General features: G+C 34.6%; 1 protein-coding gene across 3 annotated transcripts in view; it reads left to right on the top strand.

Annotated features, from left to right (window-relative positions):
- The first annotated feature begins 480 nt into the window (after positions 1-480).
- LOC137240952 (sodium- and chloride-dependent glycine transporter 1) overlaps positions 481-17,959 on the top strand; it is a 56,233-nt gene continuing 38,754 nt past the window's right edge. The window contains exon 1 of one of the 3 annotated variants that reach the window (XM_067767979.1): positions 481-600. The gene's annotated coding sequence lies outside the window, so the exon portion shown is untranslated. Of the gene's footprint in view, positions 601-672; positions 1,608-17,959 lie in introns of those variants that run through there. The other 2 variants (XM_067767983.1, XM_067767977.1) reach the window with 2 other exon arrangements.

Genomic DNA, 17,959 nt, shown 5'->3' with positions numbered 1-17,959 from the left:
CGATTCAACTGGTATGACAATTTATATTTTTTGAGCAACTTACTACGTTATTAGATTATAGCTAAGGTACATCATTGAAAAGTATAAGGTCTTCTACACAGTCGAAAACAAATCGGTCCTTTCTTGTTTTTATGAAGAACAATCGTGAATAACTTTCTAAACTATAGCCTAAGGCCCTTGCTGGTGTCGCTTTATAACTATATTTTAATTTCATATTATAATTTTAACTTTTGAATAAATAAATAAATAAAACTTTCTAATCATCGGAACATTGAAATTCTTAGAAAGGAAGGAAAACCTTTACTATGGAGCACATCGTAATTTGCAGTATATTTTTTTAAGTTTATCTGAAAATATGATAGATGCGTTTAAAGATAGATTTTTAAATACGCCTGGCCCATAGTGCAATATAGCGCTTCGAACGTTTTACTCCGCCTCACTTTGCTGAGACAGCGCTTCTAGCAGTCTGTCTGCTCTTGGCTATATTTACAGTCGGCTGCACGTAATTGGCAGCGGAGCACTGCATTGATTGAAATCGATTTGTGAGAGGGTAGAAAAAAAAAACTACCACAATAAAAGTAAAGAAGCAGTTACTTATTAGTAAGTTTCTGGTTGCAGGCGATGTCTAGCCAAATGAAGTCAAGTTATAAATAGGCAGACGAGTATTGTTTGTTGAAGTGTGTTGTTGCTTCTGCAAGACAAGTGGTTTTTCGGTTGATTAGCGGCTTTTCCTTAAACTGCTCGCATGTGTCTTAACTTGTTAAAGAATTTTTTTGTTTATCGCTTATTTTAATCCCACGTCAATTTATGCTGAAATTTATGACTGCTATAAGTAAATGTTAGGGGATAGCAATTAAAAAAAGCAAAAAAAAAAACCAACAACAATAACAATTAAAGCAACTACAATTAAATTCGTGAATGAGCGAAAAAGCAAAAACAAACAAAAACGAACTGTTGGATTCACTAAACAATAAAGTTCTAGCCGAAGCAGCAGCGAGAGTGTGAATCGCAAGCTTCGAGTCAAAGCAGTTGCGAAACGGTGGGCGTACGTCTTGCAGATAACATTCGCCCGTAGAGCGGCAAAGTGCAAAATGAGGATGAAACAAATTTTACTAGACAAAAAATTTAGAAAAAAAAAATGTGTTAATATATTAATTTTTTCCACCCTCAAAGCACAAATAATTATAACAGTTTTGTGTTAAACTTGAAGTGCTAATAAGCGTACATTACAATAAAAATAAAAACAACTAAACAAAGAGGTGTAAAATAATGCAATAAACCGACCGACATTCATTCACATTTTTTAAAGCGAAAAAGTGGTTGCAAATTTTCTGTGTCGTAATGAAGTTATACTAAAAATAGCTGCGTCAGTTAAAGTTGCAAGTTGCAACAACAAAAAAACGCCAACGTCATAGCATTGAACTATAATAAATAACGAAAACAAACATACAAATGCAGTCGTACAAACGCACGCGTACATCTCTATATACATGCACATGTAGATATGTATGTAAATAAGTGGCGCCGGTATTGCTGCTGACTTGCTGTCTGGTGTATGGTGAATTGTGTCCGATGGCTAGTTGTTGGAAGCAAAAACTTTATGCCTTGTACGTATGTATGTATGTTTGTGCTTATGAAGGTGCATGAAAATGTGTATGCACAAATGTATGTATGTATGTAGTTGTTAAAATGTTTGAATGCTTGTGCTATTTACTTTGTTATATGCATATCGATGGCTACTTGCTTTGGGTGTGTTTCCATATACATAAGTAAACGAACTTGTATTGACGCAGCTGAATGCAGCACTCCACTGCGCCTACGCTTTTTGTGAGAAAGCATTACCCAGTGAACATAATTACTGGATGGCGATTTAAGAGCTCTTACAGGAAAAGATAATCATGTGCTTAGAAATAGGTCGTCAACTTTCCCATATAGTTTTCTTCATGTACATTCTAAGGCATTTGAAAGGATCTTAACAGATGGATTGACTTGACATGTAAATCGCAGTTAGAATTCGGCCTTTGAAAAACATACAATTGGCAAAGCATTATAAAGTGTAGTGGTGCGCAGTCTCACTAACGCAGGCATGCTCAAGCTCGACTCTCGCCTTCTCAGCACTCTGGGTAACTTAACCACGACAGCAATAGCATCTATTTACCATTAGTAGCAGCTGCAAGCAGGCATATTAGGGCGGATCGATTTGTGGGGAGGCAAAAAAATCGTCCATTGCTCTGTGCAAATCATATTCATTCTGATGTCCATCAGAATTCGTTTTAGAGGTATGGTTCCTTCAGCAAAGTTTCTTATTTTGATCCCTAGAATACGATTTTCACAGAGCAATGAGCGATTTTTAAAACGACCCGCCCTAAGGCATATATATCAGATCATTTTCTTTTATTTTGGTTTTACTTTTATTTTATTTTATCTTATTTTGTTTTATTTTATTTAGTCATCTCTTTTTATACCTTTCATGAACATGAAATGGTATATTAACTTTGGTCCGATGTTTGTAACGTAGAGAAATATAGAATATAGACTCACCATTAAGTATACCGAATTGATCAGGGCGACGAACTGAGTTGATATAGCCATGTCCGTCTGTCCGTCCGTCTGTCTGTTTGAAGGCAAATTACTCCCTCAAATTTTGAGGTATCTCAATGAAATTTGGCACAAGGATGTATTTTTGTATTATATTAGACATTTGTCGGATCCGGTAGGATCGGACCACTATAACATATATCTCCCATACAACCGATCGTTCAGATAACACGATTTTGGCCATTCCTGCCGCAATTTAGAAAGTATAAACGTAAACTCGGTGATATATATTCTAATAAATCATAGAAGATATTCTGAAAAAATCACTTTGATCGGAGCTAAATATAGTTATATCCCATACAACCGATCGTTCAGATAGAAAGATTTTTGGCCATTTCTCCTTTAATTTAGAAAGTATAAACGTGAAACTCGGTGATATATATTTCAATATATCATAATAGATTTTCTGAAAAAATCACTTTGATCGGAGCTATATATAGTATATATCCCATACAACCAATCGTTCAGATAGAAAGATTTTTAGCAAATTTTTCCCTTAATTTCTAATATAAAAACGTTAAACTTGGTGATATTTATGCTAATATATCATAGAATATTTAATGAAAAAATCACTTCGATCGGAGCTATATATAATATATATCCCATACAACCGATCGTTCAGATAGAAAGATTTTTAGCCATTTCTCCCTTAAAAACGTTAAATTTGGTGATATTTATTCTAATATATCATGGAAGATTTCCTGAAAAAATCACTTTGATCGGGGCTATATGTATATAGTATATACCTATACCATACAACCGATCGTTCAGATAGAAAGATTTTTGGCCATTTCTTCCTTAGTTTCAAATATAAAATTGTGAAACTTGGTGATATAAAGTCTAATATATCATAGACGATTTCCTGTAAAAATCATTTCTATCGGAGCTATATATAATATATATCCCATACAACCGATCGTTCAGATAAGGCGGTTTTTTGCCATTTTGTATTTTATATTTATCTTAAATATCGTTTAGGTATGTACATCTGTTCACTATATATTTCTTATCTCATACATCCGATTATTTGCAGATTACGAACGGGATAAGATTATTGTTCAGCCCCATTCATGAAAGGTATGAAGCCCTCGGCACAGTCCCGTCCTTACTTGTTCATTCTATGCTATTTTTTTTATATTGCTTTTTTTTTTTTTTATTTTTTTTTTGTTTTATTTTATTTTATTTTATTTTATTTTGTTTTATGTTAGTTTAGTTTATTTTATTTTATTATTTGTTTTATGTATTTTCTTTTACCTTATTTTATTTTGTTTCCTTTTTTGCATTTTATTTTATTTTTTTCTTTTTACTTCATTTTATTTTATTGTAATTTATTTTTTGATTTTTTTTTTTTATATTATTCTATTTTGTTTTATTTTATTTTATTTTAATTCGTTTTATTTAGTTTTATTTTTTGTAATTTTATTTCATTTTATTCTATTTTAGTATATTTCATTTTCTATTATTTTATTTTATTTAATTTTATTTTATTTATTTTTATGATTTTTCCGGTCAATTTATTTTTGTAGATTTTTGTTGGTAATAGGCTTTTTTGACCAATCGTTTCTTAATTGCAAATAAAGATATTTATTTAAATTTTTCCACCTAACGTTTCGCTAGACTTCCTAGCATCATCAGAGGTGATCTAATTTATTAACAACAATAAAGATAAAAATATTTACATTAATTTATGGTATACAGATTGCATTAATTTATATATATAAATTTACTTTATATATGTAACGAGAACAACACTAACATTGATTTACATACGTACAAACATAGACAACACTTACGTAATATATTTATTGTTTAAATATTAAAACTAAAAGCATTAGTACCATTTAACATTGGTATCATTGTCATACTGATTCTTAACTATAAACATAAAAGGTAAACAGCTGCTATATTTTGTGTGTCCTCTTTCTTGTTTATCGTATTTGCCCGTTTTTCCAATATTCTCAAACTTTCCAATGTATATCTGGCTTTCCCGTGTTTGTTCCTATCTATTATTTTTGTATTAGCCAGATCAGCTGAGTGTCCACTTGTTGTGATATGCTGCGCTAAGGCGGTGGTGGTTTTTTTGTTTTGTATATCAGCTTCGTGCTCTTTCAGTCGGATTCCCAGTGCACGTTTGGTAGTCCCTATATAAACCCTGCTGCAGTTTTCATTTTCTTTACCTTTACACGTTATTTCATATACCACATTATTTTGTTCTAATTTTTCGGTGGGGCTTTTTGTGTTAGTAAATATACTTCTAGTGTATAGTTTGATTTATATGATAAAGATATGTTTTGTTTGTCGTGGAATATAGTTTTGCTGAGGTTTTGGGTAAGTTTAGGTACATAGGTTACACTGAAGTATTGTTTTGACTTATTTTCCTTATGTGCAGTTGTGTTGTTTTGTGCGTTATTTATTTCTCCTATTATTTTTTCTATTAGATTTTTAATTAGGGTGTGTGGGTAGTTATTGCTTTTAAGCATTTTATCAATTTTTTGCAAGTTTGTGTTCTAGTATTGCTTGTCACTTATAGTTAGTACTTTCTTTATCAAATTTTTCGCCGTGTTTATTTTGTATTTCATTGGCTGGGACGAATGAAAATTTATCAATCTGCCGGAGGCTAAAGGCTTTGTGTACCACTGTTTGCTCGATAATAATTATTTTATTTATGACAACGACATATACGCCCAAACTTTTGGTATGCCAATGGGCAATCCGCTCTCACCTACAATAGCGGATATAATTCTAGATGACCTTATTGATAAAACTCTAAATGAGCTGAAACAAAAACATGACATCGACATAAAATTTTTAGTAAAATATGTGGACGACATTCTGGCGATTGTAAAACGTAAGGACGTGGATTTAATATTAGAAACACTTTACAAATATCACAACAAAATTCAGTTTACGATTGAAATGGAGAGAGATGACAGCATACCATACCTGGACGTAAGAATATATAAAAATATAAATAATGGAAGCCTCTCATTTGAGTGGTACGCAAAGCCTTTAGCCTCCGGCAGATTGATAAATTTTCATTCGTCCCAGCCAATGAAATACAAAATAAACACGGCGAAAAATTTGATAAAGAAAGTACTAACTATAAGTGACAAGCAATACTGGAACACAAATTTGCAAAAAATTGATAAAATGCTTAAAAGCAATAACTACCCACACACCCTAATTAAAAATCTAATAGAACAAATAATAGGAGAAATAAATAACGCACAAAACAACACAACTGCACATAAGGAAAATAAGTCAAAACAATACTTCAGTGTAACCTATGTACCTAAACTTACCCAAAACCTAAGCAAAACTATATTCCACGACAAACAAAACATATCTTTATCATATAAATCAAACTAAACACTAGCAAGTATATTTACTAACACAAAAAGCCCAACCGAAAAATTAGAACAAAATAATGTGGTATATGAAATAACGTGTAAAGGTAAAGAAAATGAAAACTGCAGCAGGGTATATATAGGGACTACCAAACGTGCACTGGGAATCCGACTGAAAGAGCACGAAGCTGATATACAAAACAAAAAAACCACCACCGCCTTAGCGCAGCATATCACAACAAGTGGACACTCAGCTGATCTGGCTAATACAAAAATAATAGATAGGAACAAACACGGGAGAGCCAGATATACATTGGAAAGTTTGAGAATATTGGAAAAACGGGCAAATACGATAAACAAGAAAGAGGACACACAAAATATAGCAGCTGTTTACCTTTTATGTTTATAGTTAAGAATCAGTATGACAATGATACCAATGTTAAATGGTACTAATGCTTTTAGTTTTAATATTTAAACAATAAATATATTACGTAAGTGTTGTCTATGTTTGTACGTATGTAAATCAATGTTAGTGTTGTTCTCGTTACATATATAAAGTAAATTTATATATATATAAATTAATGCAATCTTTATTTTATTTAATTTTATTATTTTATTTTATTTTTATTTTTTTATATGTTTATTTTGGCGGCCCCGCCTAGCACACCGAGTTCCTGGGATCTAGCCCCAGTCAAAGCAACATCAAACAATTTATAAACACGTTATTTTAATTAGGAAAAAGTTTTTTCTGATCGGGGTCGCCCCTCGGTAGTGCTTTGTCAAACACTCCGAGTGTATTTGGGCCATGATAAGCTTCTCAATGAAAACTCATCGGCTTTGCAGATGCCGTTTGGATTCAACGTAAAACATTTAGGTCTCGTCCCGCCAACATGTAGGAAAAATTTAAAGGAGCGCGACGAAAATTGGCAGAGCAGCCCGGCCTTAATTCTCTTCGGAGCTAATCGCGGCACGTATTTTTTTAATTTTTACTTTTCTTCAAGGTATCTTTTTATATTCTGCTTTGTAATTCATTGAAATACGTTTAAATAAATCGATCAAATATCATTCATCATATCATGAATAAATTTTTTAAATAAATATTTCATGCAGCGAAATTAATTGCAAAATTAAGCAAGATGGATACCAAATAACTAATTTTTGTTGTATGCATGCGAATTTTTAAAGGAACAAAAATTCCTAATACAAACAAAAAAATTATGTTCTTAAAGAAAATGTTTAAAACTCTTAGGCCCACTTGCGGAACAGCACGTTGACATTATAGCTCAGAGTTAACTTGGCATGGGGGAAGAAACACATAAATGTTTGACAATTTTTTTAAACTAACTCTAAGCTAAAAAAAGAAATTGGAATTGTGCAAGTGGGCCTTAAGCTTTTAGGAAAAAAAACAGATATAAATAATTTAATTTACGAGCGCTAGCTAGGCCAAATTGGCCATTTGACAACGTGTTCCTTAGATATAGCAAATATCTATTTTGTGCTTGAGACGTGTTTGAAACAAAGATTTCAAAACTTGCATTTTTTTGTTTACTAGGCGAAATCTGTATCTATTTTAGTTTGTCTCTTATCAATGTTGTTGTGGTTGCTCTTGTTGCATCTAACTAGACGAATTTCTGCGCATAACCACTGCTGCGCGCAAACATGGCTCAATACATACACATCCATGAATATAAGAAGATATATTTACATATGCGCCAATATATGGACCACACTTAGTTGGAGAAAGTAAATAAAAACGGGCGAAGAGTTATGATAAATTTATGATCAAAAGTAGGTATAAAGTAGAACAGCATGTGTTATGCCAATAATAGTGGTAAAGCCGAGTTTTGGGTCAAGTTTAGTTAATATGTGATTAGAAACTTAAAATTTTCTCATACAATAAAGTAGACGGCATAAATTCAGAGTTGTTCAACCCACATATACTTGTAGCACATTTGTTTTTGTTTTGTGCTAAAGAATAAGCACAGATAAAATTCTCACTTTGAACATAAAAAAAATTTCATAGCACTCCCATATGCCCTCACATATAAATTCGATTTATATATGAGAGTGCCTGAATTTCATATAAAAGTGCAAAGAAAAATCACTTCCACATGAAGTCAAGGCACTTCTGTATGATATTCAAATTTACACTAGCAACCATGGTTCAACTATATACAGGTTGGCTCATCTGTAAAGCAACAAAATATGTCTGTTCAAATTGTCAAAATCTGTGTATTGGTGTTGGTGCGAATGGTATCGAATGTAAACATAAAACTTAGCAGTTTTTGTATGTGTAAGTAAAATGTTGCCAATGTGTTGGTTTCATTTTGAGTTTGCCATCTCCTTTTGACAATCCCTTCGACCATGCAATGACATAAATAAAATCAGCTGATGAGATGAGCCAACCTGTACATAATTGAAGCATGCTAGCAACTTCACAACAAAAAATTTTTCAAAAATATTGTAGCAATGAAAAAATGTTTAATTCAAAATTATTCATTAATGGGATCATTAAAATTTGTTGAGCATTTAGCGTTTCCGTGTACATATCATTTTGTATATGTATTGTGATTTGCACTTCAATATAAAAATGTTTGAATGTATGCCGACACTAAGTGACTTTCGTGGGCATCCCATTATTTATTTATTATTTATTTATGAATGAAGAGGCTCCACCTCCCAGGGGCTTCAGAAGTCATCTCTGCAAATACGGCACCTGATAATGCAGCCGTATGAAGAAAAAAAAAAAAACACAAACAGCTCCTCACTGATATCTACAAAAAGGCGTCGTCGAACCTTTATTCCATGAATTGTCCGGCTAATCCAGTTTGTAAAGATAAATACCCTGAACTGACAGAAAAAAGCACTCTCCCTAGGGTGGGTGACCCGCGTTACTATAGCTCAACTTCCATCTGTACACTGCAAAAGGTTAAATTATTACCTAGCCAGAATCAACCCCGACACATATGTAGGTCCTGCTTGCAATGTGCCCCCATATGACATCAATCATCTCTTTAATTGCAAGGTGGAACCAACGCCTCAAACACCCCTTTCACTCTGGTCAACCCCCGTTGAAAATGCAAGTTTCCTTGGACTGCTGTTAGAATATATTGATGGCAGTTTCTGAGTGGTCGCACCTATTGGATGGGGCGAACCACTGCTACAACGACAACATTAACTTGAATGCCGGCATAAATAGTGACTAAATTCGTGATAGTGACCATAAACGTAACAGGGGCGGGAAAAGTGTCTCAAACCAAGACAGTTCTGTGAAGAGTGTTGTTTTCGATCGCTTCAGCAAAGGGGAGTGTGAACATAACAGTGACAGTGGCGGGACCATAAATGTAACAGTTATAACAGCAATGACCATCAAGTGACAATGAGTAATATTTGGCTGTGGCTGTAAGCACGACAGTGACACAAATTGTGATTCAGCAACTGAAATTTGGTTAGGTTAGGTTAAGAGGGCGTGTGTGGGTATTACCCACACTTCCACGCGAAGACATTTTTGTCCATTGTGAGTGTCCTCAGTAAGTGCAGGGTGGCGGCACATTCGTTTAACCCCATTACCTCCTGGTGGTCCTTAACGAACCACTTGCTCTCCCTGATGAACCCGAGAAGAAACGAGACGCCTGCCTTCCTAACCTCTGCCAGGCTGTCGAAGAACCGCGAGCCCAAATATCTGAGCCATCTTCTTTGATGCCCCGGACATTGGCAGAAAAAGTGGTAGATGGACTCCTTTCCTTCCTCGCCCTGAAAGCTTCTGCAGAGGGAGCCTGTTGGTATTCGCCACCGTCGGAGTATTGATGCGATAGCACAATGACCTGTGATGACACGTACGATATCCGATTTTATCATGCTGGACTGTAATGCCCTTTACGCCGCTATAAGGCCATACTATCTTGAAGCAGCTTTGCTGCTCTGTCTATGACATAGAAATCGGCCTGGAATATACTGCATGCGTCAGGAAGTCGGAATGATTGGCTTAACTGTGGATGTGTTGAGTACATCCCATTTCCAGTTCGCTTATCCATTTTTGAACGGTCGGTGCAGATTGTAATGCCCCTACATTGTCTGGACCTTCTTCCCATTCCTCCCTTGTAGGATATAATATGCTCTTAACCTGGAAGTCCAAAACCGCTGTGATGTGGTCGGTTTTGGATGTTAGGTCGGTTATTATTCCGTTTAATTGTCCGTTCGTCGTATCGTCCAGAATCGTGGCGTGTCCGTGCTTAGCTTTCTACATGTTGGATTCTCTTAGTCGTAGAGTTCCTCTTGCGGCTAATTCCTGCATGAAGACTTGTAGAAGCGTCAAGTGAAAGATAACATTTAACGCTTCCTGTCGTGCGCTGCTCACGGCGCCTGACATTCCCAGGCATGCCAACCTTTGTACCTTCCCGACCTTCTGTTGATTACTCTTTTTGTCTAGCGCCTTCCACCAGACCAGAGCTCCATATGTTAGTATCGGTCGAATGACTGTGCTGTACATGCCATTAATGTTATGTGGTGCCAGTCTCCAGTTCCATCCAAAAGCCTTTTTGCAGGTATAGTATGCTTCTTGAGCTTTCTTTGATCTCATCTCAACGCTCCTTCTCCAGCCTTATTTGGAATCAATTATAATGCCAAGATATTTGGCTTCTCAGGACAGGCCTCTGATGGTCCTTTTGCAATAGAACCAGTTCCGAAAGTTGTGTTGACGACCATTCTCCTATGCATATAATCGATCCATGCAACTCTAGAGGTTTGGGTTCGAACAGAAATTAAATTAACTTAAAATAAATGGCAGGGTGCTTTATGGTCGAAGGTTTTGCAAGAAAAAAAGAGATTGATTTAATCAGCTAATTGTCAATTGAACTTTGCACGTTAGTCAAAATATAAACATTTAGATTTTTGCTATAAAATATAAATAAAGCACATTCCTAGTGTAATCTAAAGATTTACTGCAAAAAACAAATAACAAAATAGATATAAATATTTAATTGAGCAACAAAACAATTAATTTGCAATGATTAATTCGCAACAACAACGTTGATATAAACCTAAAACACAAAAGGGAAATAAATGTATATAACTTCTACATTCACAAATACTTAATATATGCAATAATCTACAAATATGACTCAGTTCCATAAATATCATTAGACAAAAACAAGAAAAAACAAAACATTCAATAGAAACTGATCAAATTGACAAATGACTTTTGCACTCGTCTTCGATTTTAATGAGATCCAAGCAAAATGCTAAATAATTCAATAAAAAACGTATAAACTGAATGGCGTTTCACAATTTCCTTTAGATGTGAACAAGAACAAATCACTTAAAAACAAAGCAAAGTAAATCATTGATTCGTTGCAGAACAATCGATCAATAGAAATTACCGCTGCCAACTAGAGTCAGACACTGAGAGTAGTCGCATTGGCATCAAAACAAAAATCAGCTGGTTTTTTCAATATTATTCAAAGTTATTATTTACATAAACTTAGCGGATAGTTGGTAGTTGAATGCTCGTGAGACGAAAGCTGAGCAAATGATGGGCGCTCTCAGAACCGAGTAAGCTCTCAAACTTTGTATGTGTATTTAGTGCACGCATAAACAAATGAGCCAAGATCTCGCATTCCGGGATTGTTGTATTTGTTATCGAATTTGAAAAAAAAGTTTGATGACGTAGGGCTTTTGAAGTTTTTCGATTTATAAATTTTTTTCTCATATTTCGCTACCAGTTTTCGGAGTATTTAAAATTATTACCTGAGTAAACGACTACGCCGGAGTAAAAATTAAATTTTCGGAGTATATTTTTTCTTCCTTTTTGAAAGCGGGCGAACAACTAACATCAAATTGATTTGGTGGCTTGGCAATCTCATCGATTGTGTTTTTGCCATGAAATTTTTCTCAGCCTTATGCACGGCTTGAAACGTGAAGTATGACTATTTAATGCTCCCATAAGCACACCACATTCTGGAAGAAAAGTAGGCTCTATGTGCCCGGATATTTATCTCGAAAAATATTATTATTATTGTTTTCGGTTTACCATACATATTTCATGCCCTCTTAGTGACAGGCGGTTTGCCGATGACGAAAAACACGCTCCGGCATCCAACTATGGCGAAGTGAGAATGGCAATATCATGGCTAAAAAATCACAAAGTGCCAAGTAATGACGGGGTACCCTCCGGGTTGTTCAAACATGGAGGCAAAACGGGTTAGCTGACCTCATTTTGGCGGCATTTACTGAGCGCGTCCGGACACATTTCACTCCTTCTATTCTCATTCCGTACGAAAATAGTACAAAAACTGTGAGTAAAATGTGAACAAACTTGTCTTAAGACACGAACAATGAATTCGCATTATTTCATCTAATCGCCACTTGTCATACGTATGCAATGAAAACTTCAACCAAAAGATATTAGGTAGTAATACTATTTAGTTTTCAACTCGAGCCACATAAACTTTTGAGATAAAATATATAGTAGGAGGTAAGAGTGGAGCAAAATACTCCGATTGGAAAAAAGTCTGAACACTGCGTCAGTAATGAAACATGGTGTCAAAAGCGTGACGTCACGCCGAGAAAATTTATTTCCCAGCCAACTATGATTTTTTCCTCTCTCATTTTTTAATGCGGGATCTGTTTATTTGTTCATGTAGTGCACGGACTTTTAAAAAGAGAATGTTGGTAGACGAAAAATTAAAATAGTGGCAGAAGTTGGTAGATTTTTTTTTTTCAAGAAAGCAATAGCTACATTTTTTATTTGTACAAAACAATTCATATTTTATTGTAAAACAAAAAAAGCACATTTCACGGAAATAATACTTAAAAAATATGTAAACAAAACAAAAAATGCATTTAAATTTGTATATACATACATATCTAATGCCTATATCATACTTGCTTTTTCCCATATTTTGAGCTTGAAATACTGAGGAAACTTTACCGATATGTCTCATTACAACAACAACTATCCAATGTACCAGTATTTTTCTGCTACAAAATAACCGACTTTGGGCATGTTATCGTTTACTTAAAACTTTTTTATTTTCGTTCAAAATTATTCATAAAAAACTGATGAAAATATAGCAGGAAAATATTTGTGAGCTCATTTACTACATTTCTTTTATAAAAAAATGTATTTCTTGTTTGAATTTGCGCACAAATTTTTCGAAATAAGAACCGAATTTCAACAAAACAAAATTGTCAGAAAAAAACAAAGGAAATATCTAGTTCCATATGGGTGTTATTAAATACAAGGAACAAAATCACCTTCTACAAAGTAAATTTTTTTATAAAATCTTATTAATTTAATTGGAGGCTGAAATAAAGTCCGTCCGATACAATACTCCTTTATTAATATTTGATTGGAAATGCTTGAAATTTTTAATCCATTACGCTTGGCGGTTTTTATATCGTTCATTATAGAGAACTACCTTTCTGCGGCTGCACTACTGTGAGGTAATATTGCTAAGGAGAACATTTATTCACTCAAATTTTCTTTTAGAAGACTCTTTTCAGTTCCCAATTTTATCCACCCTTTAAGAATATCGTCGGAAAATATCTTTTCTATTATTTCCTTATCATATAACATAAATGATCGCCATTCGTTATTAAGAATTTCCATGGAAGTCTTGTGAAATGGAAAAGCTTTAAGTAAGGGAACAATCATTGTCATTTGACTAGAATTAATATTTTTTTTAATCAACATTTTCCAAAGGGTGTAACTTTTCGTCTTCGAAATTGAATCGTTTCTTAATTTCCTTACAAATGCAAATGTTGGTACATTTTTGGGCTTTGGTGGTAGAAGTGGTAGAAAATGAAAATGGGCTAAAAAGTTGGTAGATCTACCAATAAAGTGGTAAAGTCCTTGCACTGAGTATACTTTCAAGTTATACATTATACTCTCTCTATTTATTTTGTTTCGTTCCGACCGAAAAATACCATCGCATTTGTTTTGCTTATTTTGTGTTTGCTTTTTACTCCGCACGCCTCAAGCTTGAACAAAGTCGTTGAGCACTTTGTGTTTAAAATATTTACAAATATTCAATTTATAATTTTGAAAACCTGCTGGAAGAGCTAAAGCAGAGAGCGCATAAAATGAGTGTTAAGTGGGGAGCGGATATTCAAGCATGCATGAGTACGTATGTATGTATGTATGTATGGGTGCTTATTAATACACACTCACTAATTAAATATTTTTATTTTATTTTATTTCTTTCACATTTATTTATGAGAGCTACAAATGAAACTTACGGTTATATAAGTTCTCGTTTAATTAATATTGAAGAAAAGTGGCTTGAACTTTATTCAGCTTTGTGAATTGATTTTTGAGCACCCAAGAAAGTAGCAACTAAAAACAGTGAGCTTCCGAACTTTCAAACTTGAAAGGTGTTCCTGTTAGTTGGTCATTTATCCTTTGTTACTCATACGCCATGTCGTGCTTTAGAAATATATTTGTTTCATATACAGTAGACGAAGGCAAGTTACAAGACCACGGTTTGAGGTGCTGAATATAGCTTTGACCGTCTTGACAGATAAGGTAAAGGTATAGACGCCATGCTTGTGGAAGTCGTAGGATACGCTGAACATTTTGAAGGGCCAGAAACTGAATATTCCGACTCGGGATTGGAAGGTTATTCACATGGATAGGCTCACGGTCAGCATAACATTCTACAAAATGTACTGAAGCATGGGCAGAAGGACAAGTCCTTTAGGATTACAACCATAACATACTAAAAGAGTTAGAAAGCGACATCGGGAGCCTAAAATTAATATGACAAACTAAAAATGCACCTGACAATGTTGAGAAACAACCCAGCACAGTAAAGTGGCTTCAAGTGAACTCCTCCACGCTGATACTGGAGTCATGACTCTTATTTGAATGAAATGTTTCTGGGTTCAGGTTGATTTCAGCGTTTGTTATGCCAAGCTGGTAGGTAATGTTAAGAAAATACGTCGTGTCAGCTGCCTTATTTCAACATTACGTACCTATCGGTAGAAGGCAACGAGCGAAAGAAAAAACACGCCATTATCATCCTGCTACATGGATACCAGCGTGGAAGTCCAACAATTACTGTTCAAAAGGCAAGAAGAAGATCGTTAAGAATGGATCCTTATAGGCGCAATGATAAAAACAAGATGATATAAACGAAAGAGGTGACTCTCCATATTGTAAGGTACTCCACAAAGATATTCAACTGATTTTCAGGTATATCGCTACTTCATATATTGGACCAAATTAAAGTAATGTGCTTTGAATGGCATTCATTTCGAAGCAGAATTTATTAATATATGACTAAAGCATCTTTGTGAGAACATCCTTTTCAAATCATGCATGTAATAGCATCAGCAATTTCTACGTGTTCTCCCCCATTAGGGCTGCGAATTAGACAAAATGCCAGAAAACTATAGACAATCTGCACAATCGTAAGATCTTGTAGCACTAATGAGAAGTTGAAGGAATGCATTAAAGTTTTGTAATAGTTTCTAAAGAGTTTGTTAAAAAGGGAGACGGAAAAACGCTATGAGTTTCGCAAAGTGGAACGTGCTTGGACGAGTGGTAGTGGAAGTCGTTATTTAGAATTCTTGAAACAACAATTTTACAATACATATAACTATTTTACTTGTATTGTTAGACCGATATATGAACGGGAAATTCTACTGTGACCAGGAAGGTAATATGGGTATCATTACATTTATGGTTTGCATAAAAACGAGGCTACAAAAAAAGTTGATAATATATCAAAAGAGAGAAGATTGCAAGCTCACGAACTAAACACTTAAAATATGCTCGTAAAATGCGTCTTTTTATACTCAGTTGAGCAGAGCTCACAGAGTATATTAACTTTGATTGGATAACGGTTGGTTGTACAGGTATAAAGGAATAGAGATAGATATAGACTTCCATATATCAAAATCATCAGTATCGAAAAAAAATTTGTTTGAGCCATGTCCGTCCGTCCGTCTGTCCGTTAACACGATAACTTGAATAATTTTGAGGTATCTAGATGAAATTTGGCATGTAGGTTCCTGGGCACTCATCTCAGATCGCTATTTAAAATGAACAATATCGGACTATAACCACGCCCACTTTTTCGATATCGAAAATTTCGAAAAATCGAAAAAGTGCAATAATTCATTTCCAAATACGGATTAAGCGATGAAACTTGGTAGGTGAGTTGAATTTATGACGCAGAATAGAAAACTAGTAAAATCTTGAACAATGGGCGTGGCACCGCCCACTTTTAAAAGAAGGTAATTTAGAAGTTTTGCAAGCTGTAATTTGGCAGTCGTTGAAGATATCACGATGAAATTTGGCGAGAACGTTACTTTTATTACTATATATCTGCTTAATAAAAATTAGCAAAATCGGAGAACGACCACGCCCTCTTTTTAAACACAATTTTTTTAAATTCAAATTTTAAAAGAAAAGTTAATATCTTTACAGTATATAAGTAAATTATGTCAACATTCAACTCCAGTAATGATATGTTGCAACAAAATACAAAAATAAAAGAAAATTTCAAAATGGGCGTGGCTGCGCCCTTTTTCATTTAATTTGTCTAGGAAATTTTAATGCCATAAGTCGAACAAAAATTTACCAATCCTTGTGAAATTTGGTAGAGGCTTAGATTCCAGGACGATAACTGTTTTCTGTGAAAAAGTGCGAAATCGGTTGAAACCACGCCCAGTTTTTATACACAGTCGAGCGTCTGTCCTTCCGCTCGGCCGTTAACACGATAACTTGAGCAAAAATCGATATATCTTTACTAAACTCAGTTCACGTACTTATCTGAACTCACTTTGTATTGGCGTAAATAATGGCCGAAATCCGACTATGACCATGCCCACTTTTTCGATATCGAAAATTACGAAAAATGAAAAAAATGCCATAATTATATACCAAATACGAAAAAAGGGATGAAACATGGTAATTGTATTGGTCTATTGACGCAAAATATAACTTTAGAAAAAAACTTGGTAAAATGGATGTGACACCTACCATATTAAGTAGAAGAAAATGAAAAAGTTTTGCAGGGCGAAATCAAAAGCCCTTGGAATCTTGGAAGGAATACTGTTCGTGGTATTACATATATAAATAAATTAGCGGTACCCGACAGATGATGTTCTGGATCACCCTGATCCACATTTTGGTCGATATCTTGAAAACGCTTTCACATATACAACTAAGGGCCATTCCCTCTTAAAATCCTCATTAATACCTTTAATTTGATACCCATATCGTACAAACACATTCTAGAGTCACCCCTGGTCCACGTTTATGGCGATACTCGAAAAGGCGTCCACATATAGAACTAAGGCCCACTCACTTTTAAAATATTCATTAACACTTTTCATTTGATACCCATATCGTACAAAAAAATTCTAGAGTCACCCCTGGCCCACCTTCATGGCAATATCTCGAAAAGGCATCCACCTATAGAACTAAAGCCCACACCCTTTTAAAATACTCATTAACACCTTTCATTTGATACCCATATCATACAAACAAATTCTAGAGTCACCCCTGGTCCACCTTTATGGCGATATCTTGAAAAGGTGTCCACCTATAGAACTAAGGCTCACGCCCATTTAAAATACTCATTAACACCTTTCATTTGATATCCATATCGTACAAACAAATTCCAGAGTCACCCCTGGTCCACCTTTATGGCGATATCTCGAAAAGGCGTCCACCTATAGAACTAAGGCCCACGCCCTTTTAAAATACTCATTAACACCTTTCATTTGATTCCCATATTGTAAAAACGCATTCTAGAGTCACCCCTGGTCCACCTTAATGGCGATATCCCATAGAACTAAGGCCCACTCCCTTTTAAAACACATACTAACACCTTTCGTTTGATACCCATATTGTACAAACGCATTCTAGAGTCAACCCTGGTCCACTTTTATAACGATATTCCGAAAAGGCGTCCACCTATAGAACTAAGGCCCACTCCCTTTTAAAATACTCATTAACACCTTTCATTTGATACCCATATAGTACAAACAAATTCTAGAGTCAC

Source organism: Eurosta solidaginis, chromosome 2, assembly GCF_040869045.1.
Source record: "Eurosta solidaginis isolate ZX-2024a chromosome 2, ASM4086904v1, whole genome shotgun sequence".
NCBI classification, from domain to species: domain Eukaryota; kingdom Metazoa; phylum Arthropoda; class Insecta; order Diptera; family Tephritidae; genus Eurosta; species Eurosta solidaginis.
This window is presented reverse-complemented; position numbering and strand designations above follow the sequence as displayed.